This window comes from Branchiostoma belcheri, unplaced genomic scaffold (assembly GCF_001625305.1).
Source record: "Branchiostoma belcheri isolate BF01 breed outbred unplaced genomic scaffold, Haploidv18h27 scaffold10, whole genome shotgun sequence".
Lineage (NCBI taxonomy): Eukaryota > Metazoa > Chordata > Leptocardii > Amphioxiformes > Branchiostomatidae > Branchiostoma > Branchiostoma belcheri.
In genome coordinates, this window is record NW_017802380.1 from 1,329,129 (window position 1) to 1,339,358 (window position 10,230).

Genomic DNA, 10,230 nt, shown 5'->3' on the forward strand with positions numbered 1-10,230 from the left:
TACACTTATTTTCCATACACACATATATAATGTTACACAGGAAGCAAGCACAAACGATGAGAATGCAGTACTTTGCTTGCATGCCACTTAAGGTCTAAGCAAATTTATCAGCTCAGATTATTAGCAGTTGAAAAATCTTGTATTTGTATAGACTTATTTTCCATACACACACACACACATATATGTATATGTAATGTTTCACAGGAAGCAAGCACAAGTGATGAGAATGCAGTGCTTTATATGCCACTCAAACTCTGACAGATGTCAGTTTTTATCAGAGCTGATCTGACAATAAAGCCGTGTACAAATGGTATGAGGAATGTTGTCTGGTCCCATGTATGTCTGATGTGATAGATATGTGTCTATTTAATTGCGTGGATGTTCACACATTAATGATGATCTGAGCGGGAATTATCACGGATGTCATCTAAGGTCGTGACAGTATATGACACTTTAGGGAGCCGGCGCACACTTTCCCGATAAAGCCTAATGAAATCTGCCATTTTTTACCGGACAACAGGAGAAAAACTACCCCTTCTTGATGCGCGGGGGTAAATTTCGATGTGAATAACTCCCAATTTCCTGGGCAAATTGAGATGAATGAAATGACCACTTGTAACTAAGGCACAAGGTGTCAGGACCTTCTGCTTTGATCTACAGACAAATTGAGTTTTTCAATCACTTTCCTCTCAGCAGAATAAATCAGAGCTGTGACATTGAAGGAGGAGATTGGTGTTTCAAGGTCAACACCCCATGACAGAATGCATGTTCTAAAGTCAGTTCTATAAAGCTAATGAACTACTTTTTTTCCAAAAGTGACACATTTTGTATCAGGACACACGGTTTTGTTTTACCAAAGACTGTTTGGAAGTCATGATTGGTATTTTCTTATAAATGTGTGCATCATATGCCCTATATGGTTGGGGAAATTTGAAACACAGCCTAGCCATGGGTATAGTATTTATTAGTCTAGTAGAAATGTTCATATTGCAGTAACCCCTGGCAAGGACTATAGGCCGTTGCAAATTGGCACATTATGACATTTCTTGCAAAGCAGATCATAACCTCATGCATTGGTAATTGGTATAACACCATGGGTTCATTCAATTTGAAGTAAACATATTTGCACTCACATTTGTGGAAAGTGACTTGATTAATTGATTAAGTAGTTTTTTTTTAAAGTTGAACATTAAATTGTTATTGTTAAATTGTTAAAATGTTATACTGGAAGACAGTTATTTGATAGTTGACCACATCACACAAAAAGCTGGCACCAGCTCAGATGTGATTGTTGGGATTTATATCAACTCTCTAAGTTGCAACAACAGCAATGATCCTTTTTGGATGGTCTTCAAGTTCAACTACCCCTCCAATGAGAAAGTAAACAACAGGAGCTTTCACAGGCTCCGAGAAATTAGTACTTTTCGGGAAGGTCGCAGAAAGAACTCGTGGAAATGTGAAGAATGCATGTAATTGGTCGGGGCACTGTTCCCACCTTACAGAAGCCATCTATCACTGATGGCATCAAAGGTCACCCAGGTACTGACAGCTTAGCAAGTTAACAAACTCTTCGGGAAGAGAACAAATTCTTCCTAGGGGAGCCCAACAATTGACCCAAATTGCAACTAATTTCGGGGCGCATTTCTCCGCTAATGTAGGGAGAGAGTGATACCTTCTTAATCCAAAGTATGCACTTTGTTTCAGGGGAGGCTGGAACTCACTCTCCTTAAAAGCAGTGGAAGATTAGCATTATCAGCTTGTTATCTTTGTTACTCCAGCATCCAATCCTGCACCTAATCCTGTAGAACACTGTGAGGGCCAGGGTGTCTGAGAAATTGGAGGGAAGGCAGCTTGATTGTCCTGAAGTCATTTTCATGGCAGCACAATTGCAGTGCAGTAGAGTTAGGGAGGCTGCCTAACTTGGGAGGGAGGTAGACTTGTGAGAAAAAGTATGCTCTGAACAAAAAAATTTTAAAAGTTTTGATGTTAACTTCTTTCTGCTAAAGTAGCCTGTTGGAACGATATTTGTATTGGTTGTAAAGTTGAGGCAGCAATGAGAAGGTTAATGGTCTGAGAAAGAATAGACACTTAGGTATCTTTTGTCAATGTATCTGAGTACAACTGAATAAAATACAGAGCTTATTCCTAAACATTTGATCAATAGCCATCACCAGTCCTCAGCTTGTTATCTAACTGTACAGTAGTTTCCAAGTATCCAAGTAGTAAATCGTTCCAAACAGTTTAACCATTGCCACTAAAAAGGAAATGTGCTGAAGTGTAGAACATCTCTTATGTCAAGTCCATGACTTCAGACAGTCTGCTCTGGGTTCAAGCCAGTAAAGACCCAAATTTCATGCATGTCTTAACTGGGGGAGTCTCCAATCCTCCACCCCCCTCTGTTCACTGTCAGATCGGATTAGCATCAACCTGGGCCAAGAACCTCGCAAAGGTATGTTTCTCTTCTGTACATTTTGAACTGAGCACGTTGGTGAGTTCACCAAGCCGTGTCTGCAAAGTCTGGAAGGGGTGAAAATACTGAATGTAGAAGCGTGGAACAATCTTCCGAATTGGTGGTAAACAGAACTAAAATTGTTCGCATTCTGCCTTCGCTGTGCTCCCGAGGTGGGTAACTGTGGGGTGTCATACCTCACGCTGCCGCTCGCCCAAAAGTTCAACAGTGATACTGGCAACAACAGCTCAGACTGTAATCACCACCACATGCTCAAATTCCTCCGACTTTCCCCGGCAAAACGTTCCTGATCCTACCGTAAACTTGTTCGGCTTTTCGTCTGATTTCCGGCGCGGAGCCTGCTAAGTCTTAAACCAACAAGAAAGTTGTTCTCGGTTACTCCTAGAGGTATAATCGGATCCCTACAAGGCTTTTGACACTTCCTAAGGTTTTAAGCGTGCCTCAACATTCGAATTCCCAGGGTGCAGTTCATCGAACTTTGACCCCTGGAGTTCTACAAGCCCTTTCTCCTTCAGCCAAGGTCGTGAAAAAGAAAAAGAATTTACAGCTTTTCTCCAGTCATTAAAAGTGTGCAGTAGAGGAAGTCGTGAGATGATAAAAAGCAATTCATACAAACTAACTCGATTTGCCGGCTATGAGTAATGCATGGGGCAGACGTCACATACATGTACCTGCCCGAATAGGAAATGGTAAACTGTTTTGGTGACTTTATTGCCCCTCAGGGTTGCGCAGTGCCTGGCCCTGGCCGGATTACCCCAAATCTCCCCTCCTCAGCCAATTTGTAAATGATCCTGATGCCATTGGTCGCTAATTCAGCCGCATTCCCATTACTATTCAGCCCCGTTCGGGGATGAAATTACGAGAAATGTGATTTTGATGCCCATCCGCTTTCACTTGTCTACTGTTGTATCCAAATTTTGGGAAATTTGCAGAGTTAAGTCAATAGAGGCTCAGTGGAGGAGCTCGTAACCAGCCCAGACCGGCAGTTTATTTGGTCTCGGAGGAAAACACTAACCTTGGCAATCATTGAATTTTCCCGGCAATAATCGAATAAGTGGAGTTTTCCTCTGCTGTTAATGGAGATAATTATAGAATTTCCATCTTATTTAACCCAAGCCCCTGCCTTAATGGCCTGCTGGGCTCTGCCTTATTTCATTACCCAAATTGTGAGGGTTGGGGAAGGGGAGGTCCAGAGAAATGGGAAACACGTGAGGCTTCTCAGTGCCACTGAAGAGGCCAGGTAGTGGCAGATTCCTGTTTTTACATCACATTCCCTGCACCAGTGCCATGCCCCTTTGGGAGGGGGGGTGACTCCAACTTGAGATGTGTAAATCAAAGCAATCTTCCCTCAATTTACCCTATCTACCTAATTCAATGACGATGCCTCTCAGGGTGACCTGGACCAGAATGAGCAGGAGACCCCTCATTAATTGCCACCATGGCAAGTGTGGGCCCTCCATGATCCACCGAGCTACAGAGGAGGGTTGAGAACAGGGTTAATCGAATGTTAGGAGTGAGATCACTAACTTGGGGGAGGCCTGTCTTGTCTGACACTGCTGAACCTTGACAGTGACAGGGAAAGGAGACTTACATCTTCAAGGTCCAGGGGTAGAGCACACCACCCTGGCTAGCTGAGGTTATATAGATATCACACTTTAATGTAGTAGAAATTGTGCTATAGCCAAAATCCTTATTCAAAATTCCAACACCACCAAGAGAGGAGAAGAAGTCAAACCTGTATTAGAGTAGAAGTCTAGTATTAGAAGTCTTGTCAATTGCATTACATTGCATGTGCATCACTAGTACTTCTGTACTTGTATGCCTGTACTTAGCACAATAGGACATGAATGTACAATAAGTGCTATCTCTCTCTATACAGTAGATAGTAGTGTCTGAAAACCTTGCTTGAAAAAGATTGTCAGTGGTAAACTTATTTCTCACATATCAAGAGATTTATTTTTGACCATGAGTTCTTAAACTTCCTATCATCAGAGAATGCATATGTCATGATCACCCTCTGTCTATATACATGTATCATTGACAAAGTTGGAACTAGCCCAGTTTTGGCTGGGGGTTTCTTACATGCTGAAGGAAGCCATCTGCACTAGCTGTCAGGTGTGTGTGCTCTTTCTGCATGGGTCTCAGACAGGACACACTCCCCGCACCAGTGGAACTAAGTCTAGACTGTCATCACTTCCCACTACTCTACTGCTCAGTCCAACCTGTCCAAGAAGGCCACCCAGGGGACTGAAGGCAAAGTGGCCTTCTTGAGCAGGTGGCTTCCCACTACTGTACAGTCAAACCTGCCCAAGATGGCCACCCAGGGGACCCAGGCAAAGTGTCAGGTGTGTGTGCCTTCTTGGACACAACCTGCCTAAGAAGCCCACCCAGGGGACAGAGACAAAGTGGTCTTCTTGAGCAGGTGGCTTTAATGCTACAGAAACGAACAATTATGGCAAGTGGCCAGGTTTAAGAGGTGTCCACTTGGGCAGGTTTGACAGTGCTTGTTCTTGATCCATGACATTCACATCATGACATTGTGCTGTGAATAGAGTGTAGCAGGATATATTCAACCTGCTGTATCTGTTTTAGGCCCAACTGAAGCAAACAACATAACAAAGATGATGAATGCATGGTGAGATGGCAGAAAAGATGTAGGGAATGGGAATGAAACTGCAGACCATATCTGACAGTGATGGTGCTGTACCTCTGAGCTAACTCAGTGCTGCCGTGTCACAAGAAAGCCACCAAGGAGAAGTGAGCAAAGATTCCATACTTTTTAATCTCTTATTGTTGCATCAATTTGTATGTCTAATTTTAAGTAGTCTGTAGTAGTTTTAAGTGTAGGCCACTACTTACTGATATTGTCAGAGTTTCACTTCTTCCTAAAGTTAAAGAATATCTTTCTTTCTCAGATGATTTTGTCTGACAGAAACCAAGCTCCGTGAAAGTGCAGAGTTACCTCCCCTCCACAATCCCTAACCTTAACCAACTCTTTCATGCTCTCTTACAATCTCATCCCATGGTGCATCACTCTCTGACCTTGACAGCCATGACCTTGACCCCCACCCTTCTCCGTGTCGTTCCTCGGGCCACATTTTTGGAACATGGAGGTGTCCTTTTGACTCAGGTTAGATAGTTAGTGCCCATTTGTCTCTATAATGACAATGTTGGAATTATCTTTGGTTGTCACAGATACTTCCCTTGGAATTTGTTGCTATAGCGACAGTGCCTGGAGGTAGGATGGGAAAGCCTTGGTGGCATGATTAGAGCAGGGCCAGTCGGGCTGAGGGGTTCAAGGGGCACTCAGAAGTCTAACATCATCATGCTGACAAGGGTTCTGTGTCCAGCGGGATCAAGTGCATCAAGGTGAGGCAGAAGCTGTGCCCCAGATGTACGTTTTAGTAGACCCTGCAGTTTTCCCGGTTCACGGTGCAATGGCCAAGTGGGTAGAGTGCTCACCTTGCATTTGGTAGGTCGTGAGTTCGATCCCCAGCCAAGTCATCATACCAAAGACTTTAAAAATGGCACATATACTGCTTTACAACTACCACTCAGCATTTGGGAAAGAGTATGGTGGTTAAACACACACCATTACCAGTTGAATAAGCCTCCTGCTGTGGTGATTGCACGGCTGTGTGGCCTAAGGGCTATTGAACCAGAGATGGGCACTGCCTTATGGTACACTAGTTATGCACCATGTAGTGCAGGAAGGACTTTTTACTCTACTCATCTTTTTCCTGCTTGAAGCAGAAAATTTGTTTTGGTCTTTCAAGATGGCCATGAACTCAGAGACTACACGATTTTCGAGTTTCAAAGGATTAAAAGTTTTGGGCAGGATCTCATTTTCTGGATTTCCTTGTGCATGTTTTTATGTGTTCTGGATAAATGCTTGCTGTCATAACAGTCTGTCTTGTAATAAGACCGACCAGCAGTGCTTCTCCTTTTGAAAAGGTTCATGTCACTTCCTCTGTGAATTGGCCTGTGGCCAGTCTAAAGGAGAAGTCTGGTACAAGGAGGCTGACTTCATCGGTGCTTCTGGGAATGAAACCAAGCCCACCTAATTACTGCAGAGCCTGTGGCTCAAATGCTCTGCCGATATCAAGAGTAAAGATACACACCAACAGATGGGTATATTTTTGTTAACCGTAGTGGCTAAGCATTTAATGGTTTTCGGAGTAAAAAATATCTGTCGCTGTGAAAATATCTCCTCCTGAGTGCATCGTATATGCTCATACAGAGCTTCCTGCTTTCTGACCTTCCTGAAATGCTATACAATTGTATAACCAATTGCATTCCATGGTGACTGATTGTCCTACTAGGTAGTATCCAGTCATTTTTTATACTATGAATGGTTTTTAGGTTAAAAATCCCATTTTAGGTTAGAAAATAGAAGATCAGTAGCTGCACATCACATATGTACACCTACTGTTTAGTAATCACCACACATCATATGTATTGTTTTAGCAAGTACAATTTTATGAATCATTCGATATTTCCTTTTTCTATTTTGGCAGCTTGTAGCGGATTATATCAATGTCACTGTACTTTTTGTATTAAGTCAATAAAGCGTCTATTTCTATGCTTATGGTTCTCTCCACCCTTCCTGAGATGCCGTATCCAGTACCCAAATCGCGAGGTTGTTGCTGTTAACAGAAAAAAGACCTTCATCATCATTTTGTATTACTATTTTTTTGAATTTGTACTAAACAAGAGTCACTGTACTTTTTGTATTGAGTCAATAAAGCATCTATGTCTATTTCTTTGGTTTTCTCCACCCTTCCTGAGACGCTGTATCCAGTACCCAAATCGCGAGGTTGTTGCTGTTAACAGAAAAAAAGACCCTCACCATCATTTTGTATTACTATTTTTTTTTCAATTTGTACTAAATACAATTGACATTGAGTCAATAAAGCATCTATTTCTATGCTTATGGTTGTTCTCCACCCTTCCTGAGATGCCGTATCCAGTACCCAAATCGCGAGGTTGTTGCTGTTAACAGAAAAAAGACCCTCATCATCATTTTGTATTATCTTTTTTTCAATTTGTACCATATACAAGAGTAGTCAATGAAGCATCTATTTCTATGCTTATAGTTTTCTCCACCCTTCCTGAGACGCTGTATCCAGTACCCAAATCGCGAGGTTGTTGCTGTTAACAGAAAAAAGACCCTCACCATCATTTTGTAGCACTATTTTTCTTCAATTTGTACTATATGAGAGTCACTGTACTTTTTGTATTGAGTCAATAAAGCATCTATGTCTATTTCTATGCTTGTGTTTTCTCTCCCCTTCCTGAAATGCCGTATCCAGTTCCCAAATCGCGAGGTTGTTGCTGTTAACAGAAAAAAGACCCTCATCATCTGCGCAATAAGTGGACCAAACCCACCCAATTACGGGGAAGCCACAAGGCTCCGGCGTTTGTGGTGATCCCGTCCCGCACAGACGGGCTCCCCTTCTGCCTGGCTCCGTCCTGGTTGGCGAGTAATCCCTGGTAATGGCGTAATGATACATCCTGATCCCCTTCTTCTTCATCAGCATATGCGGCCTAGAAACTCCCGCCAGCCCCGCTGCTATGGAGCGCGGGGTCTGGGCGACGGCGGGGCCCTAATCTTGGAGCTTGGGTGCCTTTCTAGGCTTGATGAGTTGGCTTAGTACGTAAGCTCATTGGCTGCGGGACGTCTCTTTCAGTAATACCACACACCGAAACTTCATATATAAATGTCTGTGCCTTTTTCCAGTGACAGATGTGGAGGTAGGAGTTAGTAAATATTAGGCTTTTCTGCTGTAATATTGGCATGAAAGCAGTGATAGATGTTGGACTTGTTTCTGTGATTGTTCACATATATACTACTGTGAGGAAGGAACGAGCGAAGCAGAAAGAATCAACATTATTAAAACAAGTAACAGTCTACTGGACCTGCATTTTTGAACTGCAGCCAAATAATGTGGAGCTGGTGGTGCAGAAGTCATTTGCGAAAGTCAGTGGAAAACTGGTGGTAGAAGTCAGGACACCCTTCAAGGACACAGAAGCTAATTCCAAGTTGTTACAGCAGAAAGAAGATGAAGTAAATGATATGATGATACAGTTTCTCTTCTATATGTTCTGACAAATCTAACCCTAACCCTACATTATGTCAGAACATATAGGCCTGTTAGAACATGGAGGTGTTGGAAAACATAGGACAGTCCCCAATGATACTGCATTGACTACTAAGTTAAACAGACACTCTGATCCTCTGAAACAAGTTTGCACTGTAATTTCCAACACAAAAAAATTGGGCTAACCAAAATTTTCAACTAGTCAACTCATACCTGTTTCAGAATGACTTCTAATTCTACCAACACCTGACATTTAAACTAAGGTTAAAAAGACATTAATAAAAGTTTGTCAATACATGTACCTGCATTACATAAAATTTTTATCCTAGAGTAATGTTTCACAAGTTAGCCATATGAAAAAACCTTATATGAAAAGCAAACAAGACATTCTATTGGTTCCGCTGGTAATTAGGAATCTTCATTGAAAATAATCCTGCCCCACAACTAATAATATGGGCTGTCAGAAAAAAACAGAATAGGGAGTAAGATTGCAATGAAAATAAAAACATGGGCAGGCGTTGTCAAACAATGGTTATATGGAATGAAAATAAGGGTAGTAAATGATTATGAAACTGCCACTCGCAGCTTTGTTTTTTCAGCAGGCCAAAGTCATTGCCAGATATGCAAAGTTCTACTTGATTGAACTGATGCATCTGCAGTGTACATTTATGTTGAAGAGAACTCACTGCACTGGAACCATCTCTTTCAAGCTAGAGTTGAACCCTTGTCCAATAGAAGAAAACCAATTAGTTTAGCTATATGTACATGGCATTTGTATTTATGTACATGTGACATGAACTTTCAGATGGATCCTTACCTATGTGGTTTGGGTTGACTTGCAGCTTGTCTGTTGTAGAGACTGTTGAATGAAAGTTTGAAGTTTGAGCTTGGTATGTGGGATGTTTTACCATGACAGATTTTTGTGTTGTCAGATGTCCATTATTAGTGTTTTACATGAAGTGGACACTATTCATCCTCGGAATCCAACATAGGATACAACAAATAAAACATAACATAATGCATTTAGTAAACAGAAATTAATTTACTTTTCTGTTTACCCAATGTATACTATCTCACAAGGCGGTTAACTTTTAAAGTTAAATGTGTATAATTATGTATTATTGTAAAAGCAAATTTCCATCACAATCTGTAAAGAGACTATCTCTTGTAAAGTTTAGTCTCATAATATGTTTGTTATATACCGTAGCAGTAGATTGTATGCATTGTACTTGTGCAATAAAGTTTATTGGTATTATGTATGTCTTGTAAACCATCTAGAGGACACTCTAGTAGCAGTTTACGTTAGGTGGTCTACCTTTGCTAAATCCCTTTGAGAGGGCTAACTGGTGGGGCAAAAGACTTTGGTCGGAGTACAATGCTTGTGGCCGGCTCTCGTGGAGGGCTCTGTAGCTGTGTACTTAACACAGAAGCCGCCCTAAGTGTTTGGTTTTTTTGTATGCACAGACAGGGGTGTTTTACATGTGAATGCTACCTGATCCTCTCGATCCACCGTTGTCCAAACCCATCATGGTGTTGATACCCAAAACAATGGGCAGGGCATCGCGAGCTACCTGCATACCTCAGCACATGCTTCTCACATTCTGCACAGGTAGTCAGAGCCAATTACATTAGTCTGGGGGCCCTGCAGGCAGGGAACGG